General features: G+C 41.7%; 1 protein-coding gene across 4 annotated transcripts in view; it reads right to left on the bottom strand.

Annotated features, from left to right (window-relative positions):
• LOC129822457 (protein FAM168A-like) overlaps positions 1-12,953 on the bottom strand; it is a 55,682-nt gene extending 42,729 nt beyond the window's left edge. For 3 of the 4 annotated variants that reach the window (XM_055880747.1, XM_055880749.1, XM_055880750.1), the window contains exon 1: positions 12,778-12,952. The gene's annotated coding sequence lies outside the window, so the exon portion shown is untranslated. Of the gene's footprint in view, positions 1-12,777 lie in introns of all 4 variants that reach the window. The other variant, XM_055880748.1, reaches the window with a different exon arrangement.
• Positions 12,954-18,149: the final 5,196 nt, after the last annotated feature.

Raw genomic sequence — 18,149 nt, 5'->3', positions numbered from 1 at the left:
ACTATTCTTCACAGGACAATCACACTGAACCAACACAGCAAAAACAGATGGAGATCTTTAAATTCCTACAGGCATCATGAGTGATCGACACCTTTCTTTGTGTCAGAGCTCTAATTCACACAACTACAATGTCACAGAACCACACGATTGGACATATGAGGGGGTCACGATTAAGTGTAACACACCTGATCCCAGACTCAGCAGTGCGGTGGCCCTCGGGGAACAACAATAACAGAGAGAGCAGCTGTTCCTAGCCTGGTGATGTGCATAGCTACATGCTAACAACTACCACTGGAAGAAAAGAAAAAAACACTTTGAGGTTAAGGTTTGTGTGTGTGTGTGTGTGTGTGTGTGTGTGTGTGTGTGTGTGTGTGTGTGTGTGTGTGTGCAGGAGCAGATGTTTTTTTTTGTTTAAACTGGCCTACGGTTCTCTAGTGGGCCTAGTTGGTAGCTATGGAAGGGGAGGGTGAAGAGGGTAGTTGGAAGGGGTGATTATGGTGAAAGGATATAAACCTATCACGTACAATTCTCCCCCCTCCTCCTCACCTCACCCAGCATCTGCTATCTGGGCACAATGACGTACTACTATTCACATCCACTCCTCCCTCTCAGAAATAACCCGAGAGCGTCAGTAGCACTGTACTACAGTTATGTTACAGACACACTTTCTTGTTCATCCATCAAGTGGATTAAGAGAGATGATTATTACAGACGTGATTACGTTTCTGATCCAGAGATAGATATTAACTTTATAGTCTAGCTGCTTACATTCTGTTCCAAGTTCCATGTTCAACAATATGTCCAAATGACAATAAGGTGCCGACAGTATTTTTGGGGTTTTGTTATTTCTTATATTATTTGCTAAGAACATTTCTTGTATTATTACCTACAGATGAAAACAACTTTTGGACATTAGATTGGCGGTCACTCACCAGTAATTCAAGCAGAAATTCAACTTCCCTGACCTGGATCCTGTTTGAACTACCCAAGCCAGCTCTATTCATCCAGGGGGCTGTACAAAATCGCTGACACCGGAGAAGAGGAAGAAGTGGGGCCCTAGTCAGACTCAGGCGATTTGCAAACCATCCACCGCATATTACTCGCTAAAGTTCAGTCCCTGGACAATAAAGTACACATGCTCAGGGCGAGGATCTACTTCCAGAGAGACATCAGAGACTGTAACATACTCTGTTTACGGAATCATGGTTCTCTCAGGATATTTCGTCCCTGTCCATTCAGATAGCCGGGTTCTCTGTCCATTGCGCAGAATACCTCACCATCAAATGCCGACCACATTACCTCACTAGAAAATGTTCTTAGGTCATTGCCACTACGTTGTAGATTTCCCAATCTGTGTGATTGAAGAGATGTTTCTGGTAGCCTCAGAATAGTATCGATGTATACACTGACCCGGTTCATCAGGAAGTGCATAGACTATGTTGTTCCCACTGAGGTTTAAAACTTACCCAAACCCAAAAATAATGGATAGATGGCAGCATTCATGCCACACAAAGTGCGAACCACGGCTTTTAACCATGGTAAGGTGACTGGAAACATGGACGTGCACAACAGACCAGCTATGTCCTCCAAATAGCAGAGGCAAAACGGCAGTACAGGGAAGTGGAGTCGCAATTCAAGGGCTCAGACACGGGACGTATGTGGGAGATGGTGGACTGCAGGAGACTGCAGAGAGAGCACGCCCCCATCCACGGGGCCGGAGGGGAGAGGGTCAAAGGATTCAAATTTCTTGGCATGCACATAACTGATGACCTAAAATGGTCACTTCACACACAGTGGAGACGGCGGCGCAACTCTAAGGACAATTCAAATAAAAAATCCTTCGACATCATGGCTTGGTTTTCGTTATAATGGGGTATTGTCTGTAGATTGATGAGGGGAAAAAATGGAATCCATTTTACAATAAGGCTGTAATGTAACAAAATGTGGGAAAAGAGAAGGGGTCTGAATACTTTCCAAATGCACTGTTTGTATGCATGTATGTAGAGTTGAAGTCGGAAGTTTACATACACCTTAGCCATATACATTTAAACTCAGTTTTTCACGATTCCAGACATTTAATCCTCGTAAAAGTTCCCCGTCTTAGGTCAGTTAGGATCACCACTTCATTTTAATAATGTTTAATGGGAGAATAATAGTAGAGATTTCTTTCATTACATTCCCAGTGGGTCAGAAGTTACATACACTCAATTAGTATTTGGTAGCATTGCCTTTAAATTATTTAACTTGGACGAAACGTTTTGGGTAGCCTTCCACAAGATTCCCACAATAAGTTGGGTGAATCTTGGCCCATTCCTCCTGACAGAGCTGGTGTAACTGAGTCAGGTTTGTGTGCCTCCTTGCTCGCACACGCTTTTACAGTTCTGCCCACAAATGTTCTATAGGATTGAGGTCAGGGCTTTGTGATGACCACTCCAATACCTTGACTTTGTTGTCCTTAAGCCATTTTGCCACAACTTTGGAAGTATGCTTGGGGTCATTGTCCATTTGGAAGACCCATTTGCGACCAAGCTTTCACTTCTTGACTGATGTCTTGAGATGTTGCTTCAATATATCCACATAATTTCCCTCCCTCATGATACCATCTACTTTGTGATGTGCACCAGTCCCTCCTGCAGCAAAGCACCCCCACAACATGATGCTGCCACCCCCGTGCTTCACGGTTGGGATGGTGTTCTTCGGCTTGCAAGCCTCCCACTTTTTCCTCCAAACAGAACGATGGCCATTATGGCCAAACAGTTCTATTTCTGTTTCATCAGACCAGAGGACATTTCTCCAAAAAGTACAATCTGTGTTCCCATGTGCGGTTGCAAACCATAGTCTGGCTTTTTTATGGCGGTTTTGGAGCAGTGGCTTCCTCCTTGCTGAGTGGCCTTTCAGGTTATGTTGATATAGGAGTCGTTTAACTGTGGATATAGATACTTTTGTACCCGTTTCCTCCAGCATCTTCACAAGGTCTTTTGCTGTTGTTCTAGGATTGATTTACACTTTTCGCACCAAAGTATGTTCATCTCTGGGAGACAGAATGCGTCTCCTTCCTGAGCGGTATGACGGCTGTGTAGTCCCATGGTGTTGATACTTGCGTACTATTGTTTGTACAGATAAACGTGGTACCTTCAGGCATTTGGGAATTGCTCCCAAGGATGAACCAGACTTGTAAAGGTCTATAATTTTTTTCCTGAGGTCTTGGCTGATTTCTTTTGATTTTCCATAATGTCAAGCAGAGGCACTGAGTTTGAAGGTAGGCCTTGAAATACATCCACAGGTACACCTCCAATTAACTAAAATGATGTCAATTAGCCTATCAGAAGCTTCTAAAGTTATGGCATAATCTTCTGGAATTTTCCAAGCTGTTTAAAGGCACTGTCAACTTAGTGTATGTAAACTTCTGACCCACTGGAATTGTGATACAGTGAATTATAAGTGAAATAATCTGTCTGTAAACAATTGTTGGAAAAATGACTTGTGTCATGCACAAAGTAGATGATATAGTAAACTATAGTTTGATAATTAACAAGAAATTTGTGGAGTGGTTGAAAAACGAGTTTTAATGACTCCAACCTAAGTGTATGTAAACTTCCGACTTAAACTGTATGCGCATATTTATAGGGTACCTGTCAAAAGTTGACACACCTACTCATTCAAGGTTTAAAAAAAATAATAATTAATATATTTTCTACATTGGAGAATAATAGTGAAGATATCAAAACTATAAAATAACACATATGGAATCATGTAGTAACCAATTCAAAATATATTTGCCTTGATGGCAGCTTTGCACACTCTTGGCATTCTCCCAACCAGCTTCATGAGGTAGTCACCTAGAATGCATGTCATTTAACAGGGTGTGTCTTGTTAAAAGTCTGTATGTCTGTACGCAGCTCTGTAAAAAATTAAGAGACCACTGCAAAATTACTATTTGGGTAAAATGAAATTTTTTGTTCATCCTCCACCAAATTTCACAGTGGGTGCGAGACACTGTGGCTTGTAGGCCTCTCCAGGTCTCACACCCACTGTGAAAGTTGGTGGAGGATCGGTGATAATCTGGGGGTGCTTCAGCAAGGCTGGAATCAGACAGATTTGTCTTTGTGAAGGACACATGAATCAAGCCACGTACAAGGTTGTCCTGGAAGAAAACTTGCTTCCTTCTGCTCTGACAATGTTCCCCAACTCTGAGGGTTGGGTTTTCCAGCAGGACAATGCTCCATGCCACACAGCCAAGTCAATCAAGGTGTGGATGGAGGACCACCAGATCAAGACCCTGTCATGGCCAGCCCAATCTCCAGACCATTGAAAACCTCTGGAATGTGATCAAGAGGAAGACGGATGGTCACAAGCCAACAAACAAAGCCGAGCTGCTTGATTTTTTTTTGCCAGGAGTGGCATGAAGTCACCCAACGTCAATGTGAAAGACTGGTAAAACCTGTGATTGAAAATCAGGGTTATTCCACCAAATATTTATTTCTGAACTCTTCCTCAGTTAAAAAAATAGTATTGTGTTGTTTAAAAATGAATATGAACTTATTGTCTTTGCATTATTTGAGGTTTGACAATGCATATTTTTGGTTATTCTGACCAGTTCTCATTTTCTGCAAATAAATGCTCTAAATTACAATATTTTTATTTGGAATTTGGGAGAAATGTTGTCAGTAGTTTATAGAACAAAACAAAAAATCTTAATTTTACCCAAACACAGACCTATAAATAGTAAAACCAGAAAATCTGATAATTTTGCAGTGGTCTCTTAATTTTTTCTAGAGCTGTATATATATTCCGGTGCTCACTCTGATATTTCTTAATTTCCTTCTTTTTACTTCCTTCTTGGATGATGTGCATATTGTTTTGTATTGCTAGGGTACAGCTAGAAGCAAGCATTTAGCTGCACCTGTGATAACATCTGCAAATGTGTGTACGCAACCAATAAACTTGGATTTGGTTTGATTCAAGAGGTGAGCTAATTTATTCCTGTTTGGAAAAGCAGGGAGCCTGAAGCTGTCATATTCTGGGAAGGACAGCTAAAGAAGATGACATGGAGCTGCACTAATCAATTATAAATCAAACAGGCCCCTAGATGGCTTCCACTTAGACCTGCCCAGGGCTGTGCCTGTGGGCCTGCAAAAAAAAATACTGGGAGCCAAAATGGCTCCACCAGGGAACCTGAATGAGGGTCGGACAGAAGCGTGTGAATCAATTATTAACTCTTGGGGTTCTTTAAAAACAGGGGTCTAGACTAACATCAATATTTATATTCTTTACGCTTATGGGGTGTCCTGATTCAGGGTTTCCGTTAGGCGGTAATTGACGGCCGTTAAATAAAAATGAACATTTGATCAATTGTATCCGGCCCGGGAGGAAAAACATCATTAGATAGGCCATCAGCGTTTCACCCAACACTTTACAATATGAGCTGGAGACAGTATGCATTTTGAAAACATACTTAATTGTTTGAATATCCGACCATAGAAAGGTGTACGCAATTATTTTATAAAGACTTCATAGGCGGCGGGTGAGTTTCAAGTTTGGGGAAGCATACAACTTATCCTACCATTTAGTTTCATCTCTTTCTGCGTGTCAGTTATGATTTTCATATGTGCATTTTTGTGGAACAGTTTCATTTCAATAATAACGTTTTTCGATCCTCAAATCATTGTCACGTGGTTAATCCTAAAAATCTTAATTAAATGATACCAATATAAACGCTAACAATCAACTAAAGCACCAGCCTCTGCCATATGGACACATTGATACGCCGTAATCATTGTTTATTTTAGTAGGCAAGTCAGTTAAAAACAAATTCTTATTTTCAATGACGGCCTACTAGGGAACAGTGGGTTAACTGCCTTGTTCCGTGGCAGAAGGACAGATTTTTACCTTGTCAGCTCAGGGATTCAATCTTGCAACCTTTCAGTTACAAGCCCAACGCTCTAACCACTAGGCTACCTGCCGCCCATTGGCGGGCTAAATAGCATAAATGAGCGCATGGTACTCAGAGATGGTACTCAGAGATGGTACTCAGAAATAGGTCTACTGTGAGGACCTTTTAGGAGGTCATTCGCAATGGATGTTAAAAAAACAGACTTCGTTGACTTTGTGAGGTGAAGAAATAATAAGTGAGAATCTCAGCTTATTAGTGGTGGATGTGGTGACTAAGCCAATCAGAAATCAAACATCCCAAAATGGGCACTTTCCTACATTTGTGAGCAGTAGGCCAGGTAGGCTATGCGTGCTCAGGGGCGTGCACTCATTATTCATCATTAACCAGACAGAGAAACCAGACTCATGCTCATATGGAGCTCTACAAACAAAAGACAAGGAGAAAATGGACAACTCGTAAATGATGGTATGAATAAATAAACCAAAACTCATGTTGTCACAAGTGTAGCAGGTTGTGAACTGTGCAAACAACGTTTCTGCTCCGAGAACACTACAATGACTGTAGGCCTAACTAATAATACAAATAAATTAACAAAAATGTATGCAACCAAATGACAGGGATTAACAGTACATTTACGACTGGTGACATATGTAATGGGGAATTGATCAAAAACAATAAAAGGGCTAAAAATTCACATGAAACAACAAATGCGCAAGAATTGGCGGGAGACAGCTGAGTGGATTCTGGAGAGCTGAGCTCATGCATTCTGCAACGAGACCCGCCTACAGGCTATCTTCGCCACACACCCCTCCCCTTCTTCTTGGGTCAACATTTTAAATTATACTCAAGACACATTATCTTCTCTGCAACTCAATAATCAGCTAGGCCTTTTGCCACGCGTCATCTTCAATTCATATTTTTGCAGGAATCTCCTTGCAAATGATTTTGCCAGAGATTGTATCTCTGACTTCCTCACATGCCATTCTCTCCTGTTAATTTATTTTCATACCAACTTTCTTTCGTTGTCCAGAAGCCAAATGCTAGAGCTGTCGCCGACAAAAAAATTATAATATTGGTCAACCAATAGTCTTCTGTTGTTTTCGACCAATCAACTGGTCGAAATTTTAAAACTTGTATTTTTCCCAAAAATAGACACCCTATGTTTTAATAAAATCAACAATTAGTAGGCTACTGAGATTGGCTGATGCTTTAAGCACTGCGATGACAAATTTAAACACACAAATTACAAAAGAGGGAACCAGAGATTAATATAGCCTAACCAGATTTATTTGTATTTTTAATTTCCTGTTCCCAAACCTCCTCCTTCCACTGCTGGTGGCCTTCACAGATTCTGCCAAGTTATCTTACCATTTCTACCTATCTACGTGCCAGTTATGACTTTCATATGAACATTTCCTGTTGAACAGTTTTAATTTATTTTATAAATGAAGTCTTCGTATATCATTGTCATGTGATTATTAAAAAATATATGTAAATCTAAATGAGAATTATACAAATCTAAAAGTAACTTCTATTGCCATTGCCAACTAAAAATAGCTTACACTTGTAAATGGAATGAAATAACCAAAATGTGTTTCTCACAAGTGTAGCCTAAGTTAATTTATGTATTTATTATGGATCCCCATTAACTGCTGCCTCTTCCTGGGGTTTGGCTAAATGAAGGCAGTTTTACAATTTTAAAAACATTAGAATACATTCATTACAGAATTCACAGCACACTATAAGTGTGTGCCCTCAGGCCCATACTCCACTACCACATATCTACAACACAAAATCCATGTTTACGTGTGTGTATAGTATGTATTTTATCATGTGTGTGTATGCATGTGTCTGTGCCTATGTTTGTGTTACTTCACAGTCCCTGCTGTTCTATAAGGTGTATTTTTACCTGCTTTTTAAATCTAGTTCTACTGCTTGCATCAGTTACCTGATGTGGAATAGAGTTCCATGTAGTCATGGCTCTATGTAGTACTGTGCGCCTCCCATAGTCTATTCTGGACTTGGGGACTGTGAAGAGACCTCTGGAGGCATGTCTTGTGGGGTATGCATGGGTACCTGAACTTTGTGCTAGTCGTTTAAACAGACAGCTTGGTGCTTTCAACATGTCAATACAAGATACAAGTAGTGATGAAGTTAATCTCTCCTCTACTTTGAGGCAGAAGAGATTGACATCCATCTTATTGTTTGCTCTCTGTGTACATCCAAGGGCCATCCGTGCTGCCCTGTTCTGAGCCAATTGTAAGGTGCCACACCTGAACAGTAGTCCAGGTAAGACAAAACTAGGGCCTGTAGGACCTGCCTTGTTGATAGTGCTGTTAAGAAGGTAGAGCAGCGCTTTATTACGGACAGACTTCTCCCCATCTTAGCTACTGTTGTATCAATATGTTTTAACCATGACAGTTTACAATCCAAGGTTACTCCAAGCAGTTTAGTTACCTCAACTTGCTTAATTTCCACATTATTTATTACAAGATTTAGTTGAGGTTTAGGGTTTAGTGAATGATTTGTCCCAAATACAATGCTTTTAGTTTTTGAAATATTTAGGACTAACTTATTCCTTGCCAGCCACTCTGAAACTAACTGCAGCTCTTTGTTAAGTGTTGCAGTCATTTCAGTTGCTGTAGTAGCTGTATAGTGTATAGTGTTGAGTCATCCGCATACATAGACATACCATCTTTACTCAGCCTAGACAGCAACCCTGGGGAATTCCTGATTCTACCGGGATTATGTTGGAGAGGCTTCCAATATATAACACCCTTTGAGTTCGTCTTATTTTTCACCCCTTTATCTCCCCAATTGGTAGTTATAGTCTTGTCCCACCGCTGCAACTCCCGTACAGACCCGGGAGAGGCTAAGGTCTAGAGCCATGCGTCCTCCAAAACGCACTGCTTCTTGTCACACTGCCCACTTAACCCGGAAGCACCAATGTGTCGGAGGAAACACCGTACACCTGGTGACAGTGTCAGCATGGCGTCCGGCCCGCCACAGGAGTCGCTAGAGCGCGATGGGACAAGGACATCCCGGCTGCCCAAACCCTCCCCTAAACCGGACGACGCTGGGCCAATTGTGCGCCGCCTCATTGGTCTCCCCGTCTCAGCCGGCTGCGACATAGCCTGGGATCAAACCCGGATCTGTAGAGACGCCTTAGACCACTGTGCCACTCGGAAGGCCCCTCTGTGTTCTGTTAGACAGGTAACTCTTTATCCACAATATAGCAGGGGGTCTAAAGCCATAACACAAGTTATTCCAGCAGCAGACTATAATCAATAATGTCAAAACCACACTGAAGTCTAACAGCCCCCCCACAATATTTGTATTGTCAATTTCTCTCAGCCAACCATCAGTGCTGTGCTTGTTCCCTATGAGCATGCTGTAAGTCTGTTGTCAATTAATTTGTTATAAAATAGCATTGTATCTAGGTTGTGCACTCTGCAAACACCATATCCACTCTGACAATGAGAACTGTAAAAGATTAATAATAATAATAATAATAATAATATATTGAATGATTCAACAGAAATTACAGTAACCAAATAAACATCGTAGATGAGAAATTATGGGAATGAACAGTACATCTACTACTGGTGATACTGGTGAACCATCCTCGCAGTCTCCACAATGGATTAGTCCACTCAGACGGGTCTCCACAATGGATTAGTCCACTCAGACGGGTCTCCACAATGGATTAGTCCACTGAGACAGGTCTCCACAATGGATTAGTCCACTCAGACAGGTCTCCACAATGGATTAGTCCACTGAGACAGGTCTCGACAATGGATTAGTCCACTGAGACAGGTCTCCACAATGGATTAGTTCACTCAGACAGGTCTCCACAATGGATTAGTCCACTCAGACGGCTCTCTACAATGGATTAGTCCACTCAGACGGGTCTCCACAATGGATTAGTCCACTGAGATGGGTCTCCACAATGGATTAGTCCACTCAGACGGGTCTCCACAATGGATTAGTCCACCGAGACAGGCATCACTCAAGACAGGCGTCAATCAAGACATGTGCCATACATTTTGTATAATTTTTGTGTCGTTGCAACTGCTCGACTAAAAATTGACTGGTCGACCAACAGCCAATCGACCAGTCAACTACACGGGGTCAGCCCTACCAAATGAGCAACCCATCCTAGTCGTTGCCTCCTTAGATCCACCATCTTTCTCTAACATCTACCGTGCTGTTTAGAATGGTGGTTTTCCCTGCCAATTACATTTTGGCAAATGTTTGAAAATGACGTTTCATTGGCTGCTTCATTACAGGAGTTGCATGTTTTTGGTCAGATTAATTACCATAATCTATATGTGATTTCTGTCATTGTGATCACTGTGGGTGGATGCACTAATGGGTTACACACCCGATGAATACGTGTCTGGTACATTTCTCAAATGGCCGGTAAATTAAAAATGTTCTCGTCATGTTGTCCAGCGCCACATTTTCCTAAGGGATGTACCAGAATGTAGATGGTGTTACTAGAGAAAATAGAGGGAGTCCCTAGACACACACCTCTCTATAGTAGTGTCTCAGAGAGCAGACTAAACAGATGACAAGCCAACTGGTCACAGCATGGTTGGACAGCATGACTGACTCACAGAACCTGGCCTTGGACTTCAGCACTTCTGTCCGTCTGGTCGGACAAGCTCACCTTTTGGGGATACCACAGAGAATATGGTCTAGGCCAGAACTAACCTCTCACAAGGTAAGAGGACATAGAGGAATTTTCCATTAAAACTCTGATTTGGCAGACACTACACAGGCCGATGAGTGATTGTCACCAAGAAGAAGCAGAAGCAGATCCAGGATCTGCTGTCAGGTAGGGAAAGAGATAACAAGGCACAGAGGTGGGCCAGCACACGTTGTGACACCTGACGGGACTAGCCATGGGTTTATTTACAGGTGTAAAAGGAATAACACAGGAAACAAATGATCCTGGATCAGAACTAGGGCCACACACACAGATTGTTGAGAGTGAGACCACAGAGAAATGCACTCATGGCCCAGCTTCCAGTTTCCACTCTGGCATCTCTGCCACGAGAACAGAAAGAAACACAGGATTGTTTGATCCTGTGTGTGTGTGTGTGCCAGGGAGAGATGTTTAACACACACAAACAACGAGTCAAGAAGCACACACATCTTGCACTACAACAAAGATGCTGAGGGCACTGACACCCAATGACAGCATCGTCTCACCTAAAGATTAACAAGCAGTCAAAGGACATAACTGAGATAAACTGGAATAACATTCTTTCAACACTTCTGTAAAATAACTTCTACAGATATTGATGATTTAGCCTATTTCAACATCGACCTGCCACTGTAATATCAAAACACACAACCCTAGAGATCAAAACAAGACATCAACAATAATGTTCTGAAGTCAGGAAGCTGTTCAAATACACATCTTTCAGTCCTTGACAGCTGAGCATTCATTCAATACACAAAGAGGACTAAGAGATGATGCTGCCTCTGACGGGATGATTCCTCCTGAATTGAGAGTAAATGGCCTGTACTGATCCACTGGTCCTATTCACAAGCAGAACGATCAGACAGCAGTGCAGTCTATTCCCTCTGCAGTCCTATAGGCCCGTATCCTTCTCCCTCCCTGTGACAGTTTTATGGCTGCATTGTTTGAGCTGCCTACCATTCAAGCACACAACAGTTTATAACTCACGCACACAAAGGTAGGCCTACACGTGGTTTCAGGCTTTATCGGGTTAAATCATTGTAGTTTGAGTGCAGTCCACTTTCTCTATAGCGCATATTTTAATGGCTGTTAATACATGGTCTTTACTTTGTGTCGAAGTATGCAGTTATGAATAAAAGGCACAATGACATTAATTGTCCCACTTACTTTGCGATAGCTAGACGCCTGTGTTGTCAATACTGCTTGGGCCATGAATGATTTTCAGTGTTAAGTAATACTGTTAAAACACGGCATAGTTATTAAACCATATATAGACAACATTTACATATCCTAATTATTATGACTGTCGTGATTGATTGCACAAATTCCCACACGGGTTATAACGCCAGCCAGTAGTCACAAAACCAGCGATAAATCCCTATTATAAACCGGATAATCCAAAATTCGCAGATTAGGCTCACATCAATAGAATAATCCAGAAAGGATTCGGGCTGTTAACGATTCTCTTTTAACACGCATCTGAAATTGCTGATTGCCTTGTTAAAGCTAAACAACACCAGGTTAAATGAGAACAACGCAATGGCCACTTCAGTTATTGCTGGTTTGAGAACGGTAAACAAAAATTACATTTCATTTTTGACAAAGCGCTTTGGGAAAGTGATTTAGCTTAAACCCACATCAACAGCAATGGTTTAAGCGAGTTACATTCCAACATTATTAAACAGAACAGAGATGGTTTGACAAAAATGGGCACATAAGCTTTAGACACCATTTTGAAAAACCACTCTGTTCTTTACTGCGCTGCGTGGAATGAAAAATGCGTGACTAGCGAGTTATTGAAAACTAGCTAGGCACTAGACAATTCCAACGCGATCATACTGTATCCCATCACGTTTACCAACATAGTTGCATCAGTCACACACTGTCCCTTCTCGTACAATCTGTCAATCGATAACTAGATTGACTAGCTATTTTATCTCAAACGATGGAGGAAATGCATTACATTTCGTCACACCAAGTAGCTAGCTATCAAGTCCATCACTGAAATGTTATTTTTGTCCACCAACTAGGCTAGCTAGCTCGCTAATGCTAGCTATCCTCCATCATCATTGTATTTTCCGAGTACCATGCCATATCCGTGTCGGACAATTGACAGGAAAAGGGGGAAAGAGTATAGATGACACAACAACAATATTTAGCGGGTGATCCTTACCAATGTCTGATTGACAAATGTGGCTCTCTAAATTCCTTATTTTGTTCAGGTATCTTCAAACTCGCTGGCACTGGCAATGTAAACGGTGTCGGCGCTCTAGCTTCTCACTACAGCGATTTCGAGCTTGCAGCGGCGTTGGGAACACCGCGGAATGGGGGATGGGGATGCCGAGAGAGGGAGGGATGGGGGAGCGAGGGGCCAGCAGCAGGCAAACATTGGACGTTGATGGGCTTTTCAGGCTCGCAAAATTACACCGCCTGTAGAACTACAACTTCAGCTTTAAAGTGAGTATAACTATATTAGTTTGAAAGTAACTAATTTTGAAGACAAGTTCAACCTGCCTCTCTCGCACAGGACATTTCTGATTCCCAGCCCCATGGGCACCCCTACAATTAACACATACCACTACTTTCCCCAATGCTACACATTCCTTTGTCTCATGCCCTTCTGCACACTTCCCACACCTAGGATCCTCCCTCCTACACATTACTGCCACATGCCCATAAACTTGACACTTGTCACAACATAATGTATTCGGCACAAAAGCTCATTTGGGCTAACTTATATATCCAAACAATTATCACAAGACCACTTCTGGTTAACCTCACCGATTCCACAACACCCAACTCTGTTTTCATCCACCCAGAAACCACAAATAGGTCAGTCAAAAGGCAAGGGTCCACTTTTTCCAAAAACTTCACTCCTACTGTCATAGACTCATCTTTATCCTGACCCCTGGTGCAAGCCTCGGGCTTGGAGCACTTCACCACACCTACCACCTCTGATACTTCGATATCATTCACTTCCATTTCTCCTCCTGTCTTCAGCTCCCTCTGCTTACACTTTCTACCATTCTTCTTTAGCAAACCATCTCCCTTTTTTCTGCCATTTTCCTCCCTCTCTCCCTTAGACCTCCTCTGCCTCACTTTTTTCCTCCATTCCTCCTCTGTATTCCAAATATACGTCTCCTTATGCTAATACTGCACTTCTCCTGACATACATCTTGTTCTTGCCTTCTCAAGGGATGCCATTTAACCGGCTGTCACAATCTCTGTACAATCAGCATGAACACCTCAGGATGTAGCGCTCAACAGTGCATCCTACTTATAAAGCAGCTGCTTCGTCTTGATGCTCTTCTTTTCCTGACCACGGTTCTTGCTTTCTTCTTCTTCTTCTTCCTTGGGTAGTTAGTTAGATAGCAGACACGTAATATACTGCCTGGCAAGTTTGATGTGTTAGTAGGCAACTAACGCTAGGTAACTAGCTAACATACCAAATAAAATTGGATTTGTCATATGTACCCAATACAACAGGTACCGTGAAATGTTTACTTACTAAGCCCTTAACCAACAATGCAGTTTTAAGAAAAGTAAGTGTTAAGTAAAAAATATAAGTAAAAAAATAAAAGTAACAAATAATGAAAGAGCAGCAGTAAAATAACAGTAACGAGACTATATACAGGGGGTACCGGTACAGAGTCAATGTGCGGGGGCACCGGTTAGTCAAGGTAATTGAGGTAATATGTACATGTAGGTAAAGTTAAAGTGACTATGCATAGATAATGAACAGAGAGTTTCAGCAACGTAAAAGAGGGGGGGGGGGAGCAATGCAAATAGTCCGGGTAGCCATTTGATTAGCTGTTCAGGAGTCTTATGGCTTGGGGGTAGAAGCTGGACCTAGACTTACCTTTTGGACCTAGACTTAGCGCTCCGGTACCACTTACCGTGTGATAGCAGAAAGAACATTCAATGACTGGGGTGGCTGGAGTCTTTGACAATTTTTACGGCCTTCCTCTGACACCGCCTGGTATAGAGGTCCTGGATGGCAGGAAGCTTGGCCCCGGTAAATGTACTGGGCCATATGCACTATCCTCTGTAGTGCCTTGCGGTCGGAGGCCTAGCAGTTGCTATACCAGGCAGTGATGCAACCAGTCAGGATGCTCTCAATGGTGCAGCTGTAGAACTTTTTGAGGATCTGAGGACCCATGCCAAATCTTTCAGTCTCCAGTTACATACTGCTGTAATGCTATGCAGTTCATAAAGATAGCGTAGCTAACAAATTGAAAACTTATTTGATAAGTCATTACTTTATTACAGTGCTCCACATTTTATTTTTTTTAATTTGTCATAATTAGTTAAAGCAATGCATTTGGATCCGCTCTCGTCAGACTTTAGCAGCATATTTTCTGCCATTTTCTTCAAATCTGAAAACGTTTTCTGGAGAATTGCATTATGGGCCCTAAAAGCACAGAAATAGTGTCCACTGCAAATATACTTCGTATTTTGGCGAATTTAGTACGACATCCGGGAACTTTTGGTACACTAACTATATCCATACTATGACCAATAAGCATAGTATATACTCAGTTCACATCACAAATAGTACAGTTAGTGCAGTTACTATGAGTATTTGAACACAGCTTTTATCTACTGTATGTGAATGATGGAAGAATCTTACCCCAGCGGTAGGTCTATTTGAGTGAGGGTGGTCACTTAGGCCTGCACATCAACCAGTACTGGGACCATTGGAGACTTGGGATACTTGTCGAGTGCTGCTTGAATGTCTTTGGGGTTGCATCTATAAAGGTCAATTACAAAATGGAGGAAGTTGACAATCTGTGATTGAATTCAAAGTTGACACAAATGATTAACTAAGCAATACGATGCAACAAACTACTACACAGTTGAAAGACTGTGCCACACAGGCCAGTACAATAGCCTACACATGGAGAGGAACCTAAAGGCATATACAGTACCAACCAATACTACTCACCCGACAGACAGGGCAGGTGTGGACCAGTGCTGCCTTGGCTGCAGTCTTGTGGTTCACAGCTGCTCCCTTCTTGGCAGCCGCTGCCATGTCATCAGTCAACAAGTTCAACTTTAACTTGAGAGTGGAGCAATGACATAAACAGGTGGATAACTCCAGATCTGAATGGCAGGAGCGTGTATAAACTTTAGTTCCAGCTTATACCGGATTACAAATAATAGTCCTTCGCTGTGATTCGGTATGTTGTTTATTTAAGTCAGGTGTTAGAGCTGGGCTGGGACAAAACCTTTCACACACTCCTGCTCTTCAGGACTTCCTGCAATGACTGACCAGACCAAAGGAGGAGAATAGTGCTCCAGGTTGAAACAGCTGACCTAGTTGAAAGGTGATAAGACTCGGGCACACCCATTGGTTCTGGAATAGAGAAGGTGCAAATAAATGTTGTAATTTGGCATCAATAACATGACAGTAATTCTACCTCAAAAACAAACCAATACCTCTGAATTTAAAACCCACTATAGTAGGTAGGACTAAATAAGGTTACATAACATTGCCTACTAGCTATAGCGGACTAAGGCACTGCATATCAGTGCTTGTGGCATCACTACAGACACCCTGGTTCGATTCCAGGCTGTATCACAACCGGCCGTGATTGGAAGTCCCATAGGGCGGCACACAATTGGCCCAGCGTCGTCCGGGTTTGGCCGTCATTGTAAATAAGAATTTGTTCTTAACTGACTTGCCTAGTTAAATAAATGTTAAATAAATAAATATAAAATACTATGGATCTGCTGTCAAGAGGGTAACAGCAAACTTATCAATGTTTTCCCACAGTAAAGTAAGCACACTGTTGACTCAAGAGAGGATGATAATCAGTCCATCTCTGAAACCTCTCAAAAAGCCAGACTGAAATAATACAGCTATCTAGGGTAGCTACAAGTCAAGTAGCTAGTACTTGAATTAGGCTACCCACCCCCCAACCACAGACACAAACAGACATTATCAAGAACACCTAGCCCTAGCTTCATCATCTAAGTTAGCTATCTAGTTAACTAGCAAGCTAGACTGTTAGTGTGTAAAAGGCAAAGAAAGTGAAACTAGTTTTTTTCTTCTTCTCATGCCTTTAAATGTCTAGAGACAAATAGATGGCTAATGTAGCCATCTAGCCAGGCTAATGCTGTTAACTAGCTAACCATGAGCTAGCTAGCTAGAAAACAGGCATTTTCAATTTAAAACTTGCCCAAGACAGTTCACACAATTGTCAATTTAAACAACTTTAGCCAATTTATTATTGACAAAATTTAGCTAACATTAGATAGTTAATCCAGAGATTCTTAAATTTGCCTCGATTCTGCAGTCTTGTCCAGATCATAATGGCCCTGGTGAGTGATGTGAATCTTGAGACAGGCATTTGTAGCTTTGCATGATAGCCACATTAGCACCTAATTAGCATTTCATTTTGGGGTGGGGGCTGGGGGGTAAATACAGGTGAAAATATTGATACAATTCACCTTGTCCTAGAGAGATATACATGGTTATCAAAACGTCACGCCAGGGTTAGCCTGCACGAAACACAGCCCTTATTTTAAGTGTTTCTAAAATCTACAATGGCTAAAATGAATGGTGTAAAAACGATTTGAACCATTTCTGTTTTTGACCGCTAGGTTTTATGGGTATTATGTCTCATACTGTGGTAGTCTATATTGCTAAGTAAGCTAGATCTCCTTCGGGTTTTCTAAAGCTAGCCAGCTTCAGTAAGCTTCTCATTCCAGCTCAGGTTTCATCCATACTGTTACGGTGGATATTGCTCTAGCAGGCTTGTAACTGTGTGTGCATGTCGCACATGGCTAGCATTGATGCTAAAACAATCCATGGGCAAGTCAGTGCCACATTTTAATTTGTTTCAAAATCTAAACTAAAGAATTATTGCAAATTCAACCAGTCAGACGAGGACGGTGAGGACCATCCTCCTCAGTGAATTTCATAACAAATAAATAGTATAACATTTAAAAAGTTATACTTTTTAGATAAAACTATACTAAATATAATCACGTCACCAAATAATTGATTAAAACACACTGTTTCGCAAACAAGGTCTACAGTAGCCTCAACAGCAATCTGTAGTGTAGCACCGTGGTGTAGCCGGAGGACAGTTAGCTTCCGTCCTCCTCTGGGTACATTGACTTCAATACAAAACCTAGGAGGCTCATAGTTCTCAACCCCTTCCATAGACTTACACAGTAATTATGTCAACTTCCGGAGGATGTCCTCCAGCCTATCAGAGCTCTTGAAACATGAACTGACATGTTGTCCACCCAATCAAAGGATCAGAGAATTAATCTAGTACTGAAAGCATAAGCTACAGCTAGCTAGCACTGCAGTGCATAACATGTGGTGAGTAGTTGACTCAAAGAGAGAGAAAGACAATAGTTGAACAGTTTTGAACAAATTAATTTCTTCCAAAATGATGGAGAAGCAAAAGAGAAATAGAGAGAGAGATTGTCGTTTTTCTCCACTTTCAGTTTCACTTAATTAGCTAGCAAATGCAGCGAGCTAGTTTAGCCTACTGAAACACCTCACTCAAACAGAGGGATGCTATGTTA

This window comes from Salvelinus fontinalis, chromosome 24, assembly GCF_029448725.1.
Source record: "Salvelinus fontinalis isolate EN_2023a chromosome 24, ASM2944872v1, whole genome shotgun sequence".
NCBI classification, from domain to species: Eukaryota; Metazoa; Chordata; class Actinopteri; order Salmoniformes; family Salmonidae; genus Salvelinus; species Salvelinus fontinalis.
The sequence above is the reverse complement of the archived record's forward strand: the minus strand, read 5'-3'. Positions and strand labels throughout refer to the sequence as shown.